Here is a 12,901-nt window from a genome sequence, read left to right on the forward strand (position 1 = left end):
AGTTCACATTGCGATGGATCATTTTGTTTAGATATATAGGTTGCATTATAAATCAACACTCGTTGGGGGAATAGAATCGAAACCAACGCTCGATGAATTGAGAATGCAAAACACAAGATTGTACGCAGCTCACCTGGGTTCGATTCCCAATCCCGCACATAGGGTTAGAGATTTTTCCACAAGAGATTATTCTAACCAGGAAAGAGGCAAATGACCCTAAGGTTAAAACCTCTATAATTAAAATAATAAAAAATAATACAAAACACAAGAATCCGAATTACGAGTCGCTTCCGATCAACTTGCAGGAATGAGTTCAGCCATAACTCTAAGTCCAGTTGGAATTCCGGCTGGATTCTGCCAGAATTCAGGCTCTAGTGACGCAACCGAGTCTAGTACAACCAGTAGGAATTTCGGCTGATTTTACTTAGGAGCATCTCAATTTTACTGAGATGCATCTCAATTTTTGAAACAAATTTAGATAATACTGCAGTGATTAAATATAATACCGCGTTGCTCAAAAATTACCATTGGGTAAGCCTAATTAGAAATTCTAATTCTCTAAATAATAAAATTTGGCATAATGCTTAATTGTTCGTTAATCTTGAAAAATCACTAGTAATTCCATTTGTACTAATTTTATTATTTGCGTTTATGAAATTATTCTACTTGCATTCTACAATAACATTTAAACGTCAAAATTCAGTAACATTCGGTTTCAATTGATTATTCAACAAAAATACAATACGTGCATACAATAGACCTTTCTCGTCCGACCTAACCCCTATTTTTCTTTATTTTAATGTAAAGTTTTTACATTTCTATAAACAATTCCGTAAAAATCAGATTGTTTGGACCTTCCCATTATTTTTCACGATTTTTAAAAAAATTGAAAATGCAAGAATGTTGAATATTTTTTTCACCAAATCAAGAATGGTGTGACTCGAAATATCCATATCGGCAGCACTTTTTTTGCGGATTTCGAAATGCATGATCGACAACACTGCAAATGAAGTGGTGAATCACGATACTACGTGCATTGAATACTTTACGCTGACGTCACAAATGAACTCAGTGTTCATTTTTGACAGTTCGCTTGTACTGTTTACATGGACTTAGAAAAAATCTTTACGATTTTCTTCGAGCGAATCTAGTCGTTCACAAATTTTTCTAAGTCCATGTAAACAGTACAAGCGAACTGTCAAGAAAAGTGAGGTTAACTGTGCCAGTAAAGAACCTAATTCGCAACTGTAAACAAACTAAAGGAACTTCGCGTTGTCAAATTTTGCGTCATATGTTTTACCGTTTAATTAGATTAATGTAAGAGTTTAATTATTTGCTAATTAGTTGATAGAATACGCCGGCCTAGCTTTTTAAAACCAAGTCACAATTGTTAACATAAACTATGGTCAATAGAAACGATGTGCACCAAGGTTTAGGTAAACATATGCCAATCAACCAACCAGTTTAACGTCCGCAAAGTAATCTCAGCTCCACATCATAAATGCAACAGACAGAAAAGTTTTTGAGTAAAAAGCCTTCGCCGATCTAGTAAATTAATTCTCATCTGGCAATATGCACACCAAGTTACATTTTAAATTGGTCCCACTCACCACTAATAATGGCTATACATTGTATCTTTGTTCATTGTTGGTTTAGAGCGCATATATCGAGAAAGTGCGATACAAGCCAAACACTTGTAACTCAGCTTACGGGCGAATGATCATCTGGTTAAAGCCCTCAATAAACAAATTACAATTGTAACTTTGCTAATACTGACTCATTTGTAAATTTATGGCAAAACGGTGTTATTCCGGAAACCACTGCAGCAAAAACGATCTCTGAGCTCGCAAGGCACTAACATTCTACTTCTACCCCACCCAATTCCTGTATCTCTACGATTCCTAATAATCACGAATTAATTGTATGGTTCTCATTAGCATTAATTAAGTTTGTAGAAGCTATAAAAACTGCACGATTTTAAGTTGATCTGGATATGACGTAAAAATTCTTCCTGCTAGAATGGAAATAGGTGGTCCACACAATTTAGATCGCACATTTACGGATACTGCCTGAGTGATGATATATGATCAACCCTCATCGAGCTCGTGAATTTGGTCTATTGATTTTGATCAGGTTCGGTTGATTCACGATAAACGTTTCCCACCGCATTGATTATTCAGCGATAATATCAGTGTATACAGTGTCGAACCTAACAATGGGAGCATGTCGCTCACTAGGAGAAGTATTTGTAGAGATTTTGTAAGTCTCAACTGTCTATTGTCATCGAATCGAATACATTAATACATGTACAAATGCACGGTGTGCGATAAATATTTCACCAACGTTGATTTCACTTTCAAAAATGCCTCAAACAAACAAACATTTTCATACTGATGAGCGACCCTACAAGTACAGATTTTACCCAACCGGCACCAAGTCGTACACACGCGACTTAATATGGGTGTTTTCTTTTTTTTTTTTTTACAATGGAGAAGACCTTTATGTCCTAGCCCAGTACACGTGCTAACGGTAGGGTCCAATCTACCACACGGGGTGCACTGGGGGCGTGTCGGACTCGAATGGTGACCAGCCATTAATACCGACTAAACTCCATTGGGCTCCGCCATCATTCCTCCCAGGAACTACCTCTCGGTATTACTTCTGGGGGGATGGCTGTACTAAATGTACTCATTCACTCTCACTCACGCGATCATACATCCTGTATGAGGCTTACTTGGGTGCTCTCTCAATCGCACTTTGATTCACTCTCAAACACTCCCACATGAGGCTGACTTTTGTGCTCACCTTTTACGTTCCATGCGAGGCTGACTTGTGTGCTCACCTTACTCATTCCTTGCTAGGCTTACTTTTGTGCTCGCCCTACCCATCCATGTGAGGCTGACTTGGGTGCTCACCCTATCACCTGATTCACTCTCAATCGTGCCACTCTATTGTACCTTTGTCACTCCCTCTGGCATCCCATGTGGGACATTTTTCTTAGGCCCCACTTCTGACATACCATGCGAGGCTGACTTTTGTGCTCACCTTTTTCATTCCTTGCTAGGCTGACTTTTGTGCTAGCCTCTACCAACCTGTGAGGCTGACTTTTATGCTCACCCTTAACATGCAGTGTGAGACTGACTTGGATGCTCACCCTTTCACTCCTCTGCCACGCCATGAGGCATCGATAGCTTAGTTCCAACATACTACGCTACGACCCTCCCGTCTTGGCATGAGGCAGTCCACTTATACGCCTATACACTCACTCTTCTGTCTTGCTTCGGGGTGGCTGGGTTTACCCCTTACGCGGTTGCCATTCGCTGCGCCAACCTACCTCGGCATGAACAGACCATTCACTCTCTTATTTTGCGCTTGGCCTTTTTCGCTCCAACTAACCAATCACTAGTTAGCCGTGCCCGCCGTCTGTTGCTCGGTTCGCCAGATTACCTGTAGCCTACTGGCAATCTGGATGGTAGCAGCCGAGACTGCGTTCCACTTCTCCACCGTTTGACACATCCGCTGAATAAGGGTATCCGGGATTGTGTCCCAGCCACAGACGTCAAACATTGCTCTTCTTTCGACGTCGAACCGATGACATACGAACAGTATGTGTTCGGCAGTTTCATCTACACCTGGGCAGTCCGGGCAGACTGGGACCTCCGCGTGTCCGAACCTGTGGAGGTACTGACGGAAATAGCCATGGCCTGACAGGAATTGTGTCAGGTGGAAGTGAACTTCCCCATGGGGTCTTCCCACCCAGCTCGATATGCTAGGTATCAGCCGGTGGGTCCACCTACCTTTCGAGGAGTTGTCCCACTCACGCTGCCATCTGGCGACCGAGGTCACCCTGGTGCGCTCGCGGGCTCCCCTATTTCCACGTAGCTCAAAGCACTCCTCATCTTCCCGAATGACCAGCCCGACTGGCATCATGCTCGCTATCACGCAGGATGCATCGTGTGATACCGTGCGGTAGGCAGATATCACTCTGAGGCACATCACGCGGTAGGTGCTCTCCAGTTTCTGTAGGTAACTGGTTACCCTCAGTGCTCTTGACCATGACGGGCCGCCGTACCTGAGGATAGATACGGCAACGCCTGCCAGTAACCTACGTCTACTGGCGCACACCTTTGAGTTGTTGGACATCATTCTCGATAGTGCCGCAACAGCAGTCGACGCTCTCTTGCACGTATAGTCGACATGGCTGCCGAAGGTCAGCTTGTCGTCTATAATGACTCCGAGAGACTTCAGACTTCGCTGTGAAGTGATCGCGACTTCTCCCACATGGATAACTGCATGTTGTGCCGACTTGCGGTTGTTGACGATAACTACCTCCGTCTTATGATGAGCGAGCTCCAGGCCTCTCGCGCTCATCCATTCCTCCACCGTGCTAATCGCGTGTTCTGCGGTTAGTTCTACCTCAGGAATTGACTCCCCATAGACCTCCAAGGTTACGTCGTCGGCAAAGCCGACGATCTTGACCCCAGGAGGGAACTTCAGTCTCAGAACCCCGTCATACATGAGGTTCCATAGCACCGGGCCTAGGATCGAGCCCTGCGGGACTCCGGCGGTAATCAGAACCCTTTTCTGACCGGCATCGGTCTCGTATAGCAGTACGCGGTTTTGGAAGTAACTTTCCAGGATCCGGTACAGACCCACCGGTAGGCTAAGCCGGTGTAACGAGAGCGCGATGGCATCCCAGCTTGCGCTGTTGAATGCATTCTTCACGTCAAGTGTCACTAACGCACAGTATCGAATACCTCGCCTTTCTCGTTGGATCGCTATCTCGGCAGTATTTATCACTGAGTTGAGAGCGTCCACTGTGGACTTACCCTTCCGAAAGCCAAACTGGTTGCTTGACAGACCGTCCGTACCTTCCGCGTACGGGGTGAGCCTGTTGAGGATGATCCTCTCAAGCAGTTTGCCAGTCGTGTCTATCAGACAGATTGGTCTGTACGCCGATGCACAGTGGGACGAGCCCGGACTTAAGTCCAGATATGAAGGTCACGCGATATGTTCATCAATATTTTTCTTTTGTTGGCTTATATGTCAGAGACAATTTCGTAAGATTTTAGGCAATTCGGATGAAAAATGAATTTTTCACAGCTTTAAGAAGGGAGTAACTCCAGTGTTTTTCGCATAATTTGCTCACTGCAACTTTATCTGATTATTTTAGTTTTTCGAAGAAACAGTTGATTTTATGGCATAGGTTACTTCAGCAAAATTATTCGTTAGATTAAATTACATCGTAACATTACAACAATTTAGTTACTAGTTCTTTAATTCATTGTTTAAATAACTGTTTGTCATGATAATTAAAAAATCACGAACTTCTAAAGCCATAACAACTACGACGCCCGCGAATGCCCGCTATCGAACTATACTCATTCGAAAGCTTTTAATTTTCTCTATCATATGAGCCCTTGATAATTTTGCGAAAACTTGCGATAAGCAATCAAAATTTAAAAAAACTGCAAATGGAGACGCGTGGTAGTTATTGATATAAAATTTCAATAATTATTTTATAGCTAGAATAATGGCATGAAAACATGCACAGCTTTCAAATAATATTGAGAGAATGATCCACGAAGTTTATACAAGTGCACAAATGAGGGGAGCCGAGTAGAAAGAGTAGTTGTTTAGGTGTTGATAGTATCCATCAGTTTGTTTAAAATTCAGTAAATGTTCCGACGCGTTGAAATATATCATTAAATGTTTCTGGAATTATTTCATGTTATCTTTCGCAGTAACTGTCAAATTTAGTAAACAAAGCTGAGTCCACGCTTACTTCGTTATATTCATTTATGTGAATCGCTGTTTTGATCAGAATTTGTGATATTGTTTCATCTTACGGGTAAACGAGTGAAGCAGTGCTTCTATTACATCGAAAATGCAAGGTAGCTCAATTTAGAATTCATTTTTTTGTATATCTGCGTATCACACATATTTTCATATGCTGACCTACTTTAACAGAAATATGTCTAAAAAGAAACTCGATTTACGAAGTTATTCGAAACCTTCCTACCCTGCGCGAGCGCAAAAGTTCTGCTCGTGAACTGTTTTTCGCTCATTGGAATCGCTCCCCTGAAGAAGGTGACCAGGAATTTGAGCTTTTCTGGAAATCTCTGCTGAAAAAATTTGAGCAGGCATCGAGGAAACCAAAATATTTTGAGGTAAGATTTAAAGACTGGCTAGAAGGCTACTTAATCGCTCCTGAATCGAAACAACCGTTGCAATTGGGCCGACCACAAAAGAATTTTTCCATGAATTGTGATCGAGTAAAACGACGAAAGACCGAAACATTGCGTGCTGCTCATTCCTCGACGGAATTGGCATACGCTGTTCAAATGTCCATGCGTGCGGAAGGGAACATTGAAACTGCTAAAATATTAAAAGAAGCAATCAATCCGCACCGAGAGGTAAAGGAAATATCTCCAGAAAAGGCGTTGGCTATAATTGTGAGGGCTAATCTCACAAAAAACGCGTATAACATTGTTAGGGAGCCTGCCAAAGATCGATATCCTTCTTACTACAAAGTGGCCGAAGAAAAACAGAAATGTTATCCTGCTGGAAATTTTTTCATCGTAACGGAAATGAGCATCAGGATAGATCTTCAAGCTATCTTGAACAAAACAACTGAGAGATTGCTTCTGTTTTTGGAGAAAGACAGTTACGCCGTTATTCCGGAAACTTTAGTACATACAATAAAATGGGGCTGCGATGGTGCGTCTGGGCTTCCAGAGTACAAACAAAAATTCAAAAATTTCGCTGACAAGGATTCACACATATTTTTTACATCTTTTGTCCCGCTTCGCTTGTCAAGCAATGGCAATGTAATATGGGATAATAATCGTCCTGGGTCGCCTTTCTGGTGTCGACCAGTGCATCTTCAGTTTTTACCGGAAACCGATGAACTTATTCTACAGGAATGTGAACGAATGAGTGACGAAATAGATCGCTTGCAACCGTTCGAGACGATTTTCTGTGGTAAAAAAGTAGTGGTCACTTATTCGATGCACCTCACAATGATCGATGGGAAAATTGTCAACACACTAACAGGTACGAGCTCCGCGCAACGATGTTACGCCTGTAATTCAACAATCTCTCAGTTTAACGATTTAGAAAAAATGGAATATGTAATCCCCACACAAGATTTTCTAATGTTCGGAATTTCATCACTACACGCTTGGATTAGATGCTTCGAGTGTCTTATTCATATATCTTATCGTCTTGAATTCAAGTGCTGGAGAAAAACAGGATTTGAGGAATCTTTTAACGCAGCCAAGAAGAGAGTACAAGAAGGTTTCAGACAACGAATGGGTTTAATTATTGATCAACCGAAACAAGGGGGATCAGGAAGCAGTAATGATGGCAATACTGCTCGCAATTTTTTTGCAGATCCATTAACAAGTTCGGATATTACTGGGATAGATCGTGTTTTGATTGAAAGAATCAGAAACACTCTTATAGCTATAAACTGTGGCGAAGATATTGATCCAGACAAATTCAAAGTATATTGCATGGAAACGGCTAAATTGTACGTCCATCTTTACCCATGGTACTATATGCCCACAGGCATGCACCGAGTCTTAATTCATGGTCACGATATAATGCGGTGGTCAGTTTTACCTGTAGGCAGGATGTCAGAGGAAGCACAAGAGCGGAGTAACAAAAGCATCAAGAAATGTAGAGAATCATTCTCTAGAAAAATTTCAAGGGAAAGTACAAATCGGGATATTTTCAATCGTATGCTCGTTTCTTCCGACCCACTAGTGAACTCGCACTTGGATCCCCCGAAAAAACATGTCAAGAATCTACCTGAAGAGCTTAAGTTAATGCTGAAGCAGAAAATTTCGGACGAATCATCATCAGAATCGGACGAAGATTAAAATAAATTATGCTGCATTTTTTAAGAATAAAGATAAGATTTTTTTATCAACATGAAATCAAACTGAGAAATATCTTTTTAAATTATCGTTTGATCAACTTTTTGTAGATAAATCGATTCAATATCCCAAAATAACCGAAGTAAAATATAATCTGTTTGATTAAATAACATGTGATGCGATGTGATATAAAGCCACAATCATTTCAAGACTTTTCCAATGGATGCGGGTAGACTTACGGTAGCCCCAAAAAAAAACATTCACTTAATTCCTGTTACCAAAAAAATCTGTTTGAAGCAGTCATTCTAATGAAATAGAAATTAACTTTTTTTGTGGGTACAAAAATTAACAAAAAATATTATGGACTTTAACGACAAAATAATTATCTTTGGGCCTTCCTAACAAATGGTTATTTTTTAATATTAATATAGAAAAAGAATGCAGTGCACAAACACCTACTACTAAAAATATTAAACGCTGCGACAAAATAATTATTTTTCAGCCACCCTAATGAGAGGGGATTTTGTTCTAATATGTTTTAATATTAAAAACAATTTCAGCTCAAGAACACCACTATTAGACAATTTTATGAACAATGTCATCAAAATTATTATTTTTGAGCCACCCTAATGAGAGAAAAAAAAATTCCGACATTTTTTAATATCAAAAACGAATCTAGTGCACAAAAGTTATTTTTAAAATATTTTATGAACCGCTTCAAAAAAAAATATTTTTTGAGCCACCCTAATGAACCGTAAATGTTGATTTTTAGTGTATTTTAACATCGAAAATGAATTAAGCGTATCAAAATTACATATAACCGTCTTATTTGAACTGATACGACAAAGTTTTGACTTTAGTCCACCTTTTGCTCTAAGTCGAGCCACTGTGCGATGGGTCGCCTGGCGGCTTCCCGGTCTTCGGCAACAGCACCAGTTTCTGCCTTTTCCATCTATCGGGGAAACGGCACTCGTCAAGGCATCTCTGCATAGCTAGCCTGAACATGTTCGGGTTCGCTATGATCGCTGCCTTGAGAGCGTTGTTCGGAACTCCATCCGGCCCTGGAGCTTTGTTCATTGCTAGGGATTTAGCCACTGCGAGTAGTTCTTCGTTCGTCACTGGAGCCACCATTTCGACCGTGCCCGCACTGTCTCGTAGTGCAGGTGGCCAGGGGCTTGTGGCTCGAGACGGGAAGAGTACTTCGATAATCGTTGCCAACCGGTCCGGAGACCGTTCTGGGGGTGAGGAGCCCCCTTTGGTCTTGGCCATCACAATCCGGTAGGCGTCACCCCACGGATTCGCGTTGGCACTCTCGCACAGGTTGTCGAAACACGCTCTCTTGCTGCTTTTAATAGCCTTGTTAAGGGCTAATTTCGCAGCTCGAAACACTTCACGGCGGTTCTCTCTTGCATCCTCGGTGCGAGCTCTTTGCATCCTACGTCTAGCTCTGAGACAGGCTGACCGTAGAGCTGCAATCTCGGCACTCCACCAGTATACCGGGCATCTACCGTTTCTTGGCAGTGTTTTTCTCGGCATAGTGGCGTCGCACGCGCGTGATAGAACAGCTACCAGCGCATCCCCGCTTAGACTGTCGGTGTTGGCCTCCAGTCCCAGGGCCGCGGTGAAAGCTTCGCTGTCGAAGTGATTGGACTTCCACCCGCGTACCTGACAGGGATCTCCCGCCCTCGGATGCTGCACACCATAGTTGATCTTAAAGCGGATTGCTAAATGATCGCTATGGGTGTAGCCTTCGTCTACCCTCCATTCCATGCCTGGAGCCAGACTCGGGCTGGCAAAGGTCAAATCAATCCACGCCTCCACTCCGTTTCTACGGAATGTACTAGCGGAGCCATCATTAGCTAGCACAGTATCGAGTTTCGCAAACGCTTCCATTAGCGCTTGACCCCTGCTATTTGTACAGCGGCTGCCCCACTCCACTGCCCAAGCGTTGAAGTCTCCCGCTATTACTACCGGTTTCCGGCCTACGAGGTCCGACGAGAGCCTGTCGATCATCTGGTAGAACTGTTCTATTGGCCACCTTGGTGGGGCGTAGCAGCTGCAATAGAACACACCATTGATCTTGGCAATCGCCAAACCCTCGGCGGAGGGGTGTATTACCTCTTGAACCGGGAACCTTCCCGTTGTACAGATTGCCACCATTCCAGACCCGTCCGACACCCAATTGCCGTTGCCGGCAGGGATGCTGTACGGGTCTGATAAGAGGGCGACATCTGTCCTCGACTCCGAGACCGACTGCCACAGCAGCTGTTGGACTGCTGCACAATGGTTAAGATTTAGCTGTGTGACTCTCACGGCTTCTTCTTATTTAACTCGCCGAAGGGACACGAAGGTCCGCCCATAGCATGTTTATGGGCTTGCTTCTTAGCCGTGCAGATAAGGCACTTATATGCCTTAGTGCACCCCCGCTCTTTATGCCCCTCCTCGCCGCAGCGACGACATAGCTTGCTCCTATCTATGCCTTTGCATTCGTATGCTTTATGGCCGGATTCTAGGCACCGATAGCACCTGTCCACTGAAGGCGGCTGGGGTATACTAATAGGGCATACCGACCAGCCGATCTTCAGCTTCCCTTTCTCGGTTACCTTTTTGGCATCCGCATTGAGTAGCCTGAGGTAGGCTACTTGGGTGCCAGAGGGTCCGTCCCTCAATCGCACAGAGGCCCGCTCGATTGTGACGCCGCAATGCTCCTTGACGGCTGCGACGACGTCTTCTGCGGTCGCGAACTCGTCCAAGTGCTTGCACTGGAGAGTTGTTTCCGCACCTAGCGACCTGATGTGGGCGCCCTCACCAAGGACCTCTTCGGGCCAAGGCCTTATATACTGCACTTGATTGTGCGCCTCGCTTCAGCACCAGGAGCATCTCTCCCGTGTTGGTGCGTCTTACGCTACGCACATCCTGCCCAAGGGCCGAGAGGCTTTCGGCCGCCTTCATCGATTTAAGGACATCGGCGTATTTGTCCTTGTCGGTTTTTAACCACAAGGCTTCGCCTCTGTCCTTGGCCTTCCTCGCAGGCCGCGGTTTCATATGGGTGTGTGGCTGTTCAAGTGTACAATGTGGTAAAGATTTTGCCTCTAGCCTATGTTCGCGTTCGTACGAGGAGCTAGTGAGACATGTGTGTGGCAATTTATTATATGCAGTTTCTCGAATGAACAATGGCACATACATATTTTCGGAAAAGGACTTGAGTATGTGTTCTGGGCTCTCCCTCGGACAGACGACCGTTTCAGTGTTAAGTAAGCACTATACCTATCCGATCCGTTTCAGCGACGGTTCAGTACCGTGCACATACTAATATTCCTTCATACACTTCATATGCGAGCATTCACACAGGCACCGTACCGGTCGCATATAAAATATCTGAAAAAATATCGGTGTCCGTACACGGTACTGAACCGGCACTGCATCAGACTGGAAAGGTGCGAATTTGGTTTTAGGATTCAATTCCGGTTCTCACTTGAAGGAACTACATTCATTCTGGTGATTGGTGGATGACTGCTCATATATTTGAAAAATGGTTCTTCCAAAATTACTCATGCTGCAAGCAACGAAAGAATCGTGAGTCATGGTCAAGACTATGTGTGGCTTTATGAATTATCGCAGCCTTGTTTTACAAGGAAGGATAAAATATGAATAAAAGTTTTGTGGAACTTCTTGCATATAATACTGTGATCACAATACTATTGGTTCTTTTGAAAGAAAATAAAAATAAAGCAGTTCGGCATCTTGTAGTCTGCTCCGGTGACAAAAGCCAAATTGTACCAGGATTTGCACCAACTGTAACCAACTTAGTAGCATCAGGGACTTTCGCTGCCATTGTGAAAAGGCTCGGAAGCGCATTAGTTTGATACTGGTTGAAAAGCTACAAATTCCTCAATTTTCATTTCAACACCTTACGGGAATCAAATCCACCAAGAAGATCTGCAAAACGACAAATATTTTTATATATATAATTTCTTTCCAAGATTAGCATCAAGATTATTCTTACCGTAGCGAAACATGCTCTGTACAATAGACCCAGAACCTTAATATTCACCAAGCATCGATACTCCATTCGCCATAACTGTATTTGCAGGGAAGAAGTGTTTTTGTAACTCAAGCAGCGATTCTACGATGCTGTTTGAAAATATTACTATTACCGAGTTCCAGTGATAAAGCTTAGAAGACGGTGATTTCTTACCCGATTGATTCATAGTGCAACTTCAATTCGTTTGCTCAACTCGTTGCATTAAACAATTCAGTGCAACCGGTCGAGAGGTAGAATTTCTTTGATCCTCACTTTCAATCTTTACCAGCGTCGGATGCGACTCAAAACATACATCGCGTAGTTCCAGTTAAATCTTATGATTACACAGCTCCGACATTACCACAAACAGCGTAGCCATCACTTCATCCAAACTCCATGTAGCTGATTAGATTAGAAGGAAATATGTATAGATGAAATCGCACTCTTCCAGTTTTTCATAACTTACCAAAGCAGATATGGAATACTGCTGGAGGGGTTTTGGAACGTTGTAGGGTAGTGGAACAGCAGTCGATCGTTTCTGCAGCTCGATTAAATAAAAAAAAACTCAACGCAGTCGTCAGTCATTTTGACAGGCACAGGAACGAACATCTAATCAGCTGTTTTGAGTTTTGACGCACCTGGTCGTACACGTCAAATGAGATCATCCAAGCCGGTAGTGGTAGAAGGTGGAAGCATTTTTTTTATTCCTTTTGAAAAAAGGAAAGAGAGACAAATCATTCCAGAGTGACTTGTGTTAAATGGGCAGTTCGAAGATTTTTCAATTTTTTCAATTGTTAGAGGTCCCAAATCATCGCGCCAATAGCCAGCAGGAAGTAGAGCACTCTAGTTAGAGTGTGGCCAAGAGGCCATGACGTATCCAAACGAACATGAAATTTGACGTAATCACAATAGAAATAGGTCAGATTTCTGCTCGTTTGGATACGTCAAACGCGTCTTGGCCGCACTCTAACTAGAGTGCTCTAGCAGGAAGGTG

The 12,901-nt window shown here is 43.1% G+C and overlaps 1 long non-coding RNA gene across 1 annotated transcript; it reads right to left on the reverse strand.

Annotated features, from left to right (window-relative positions):
- Window positions 1-11,475: 11,475 nt before the first annotated feature.
- Window positions 11,476-12,605, reverse strand: LOC131676325 (uncharacterized). The gene is made up of 4 exons (XR_009303124.1): window positions 12,374-12,605; window positions 12,082-12,309; window positions 11,890-12,017; window positions 11,476-11,822 (listed from the first exon to the last, which is right to left on the reverse strand). It is a non-coding gene; the product is annotated as an uncharacterized LOC131676325 (long non-coding RNA).
- Window positions 12,606-12,901: the final 296 nt, after the last annotated feature.

The sequence above is a fragment of the Topomyia yanbarensis genome, chromosome 1 (genome assembly GCF_030247195.1).
Source record: "Topomyia yanbarensis strain Yona2022 chromosome 1, ASM3024719v1, whole genome shotgun sequence".
Lineage (NCBI taxonomy): Eukaryota > Metazoa > Arthropoda > Insecta > Diptera > Culicidae > Topomyia > Topomyia yanbarensis.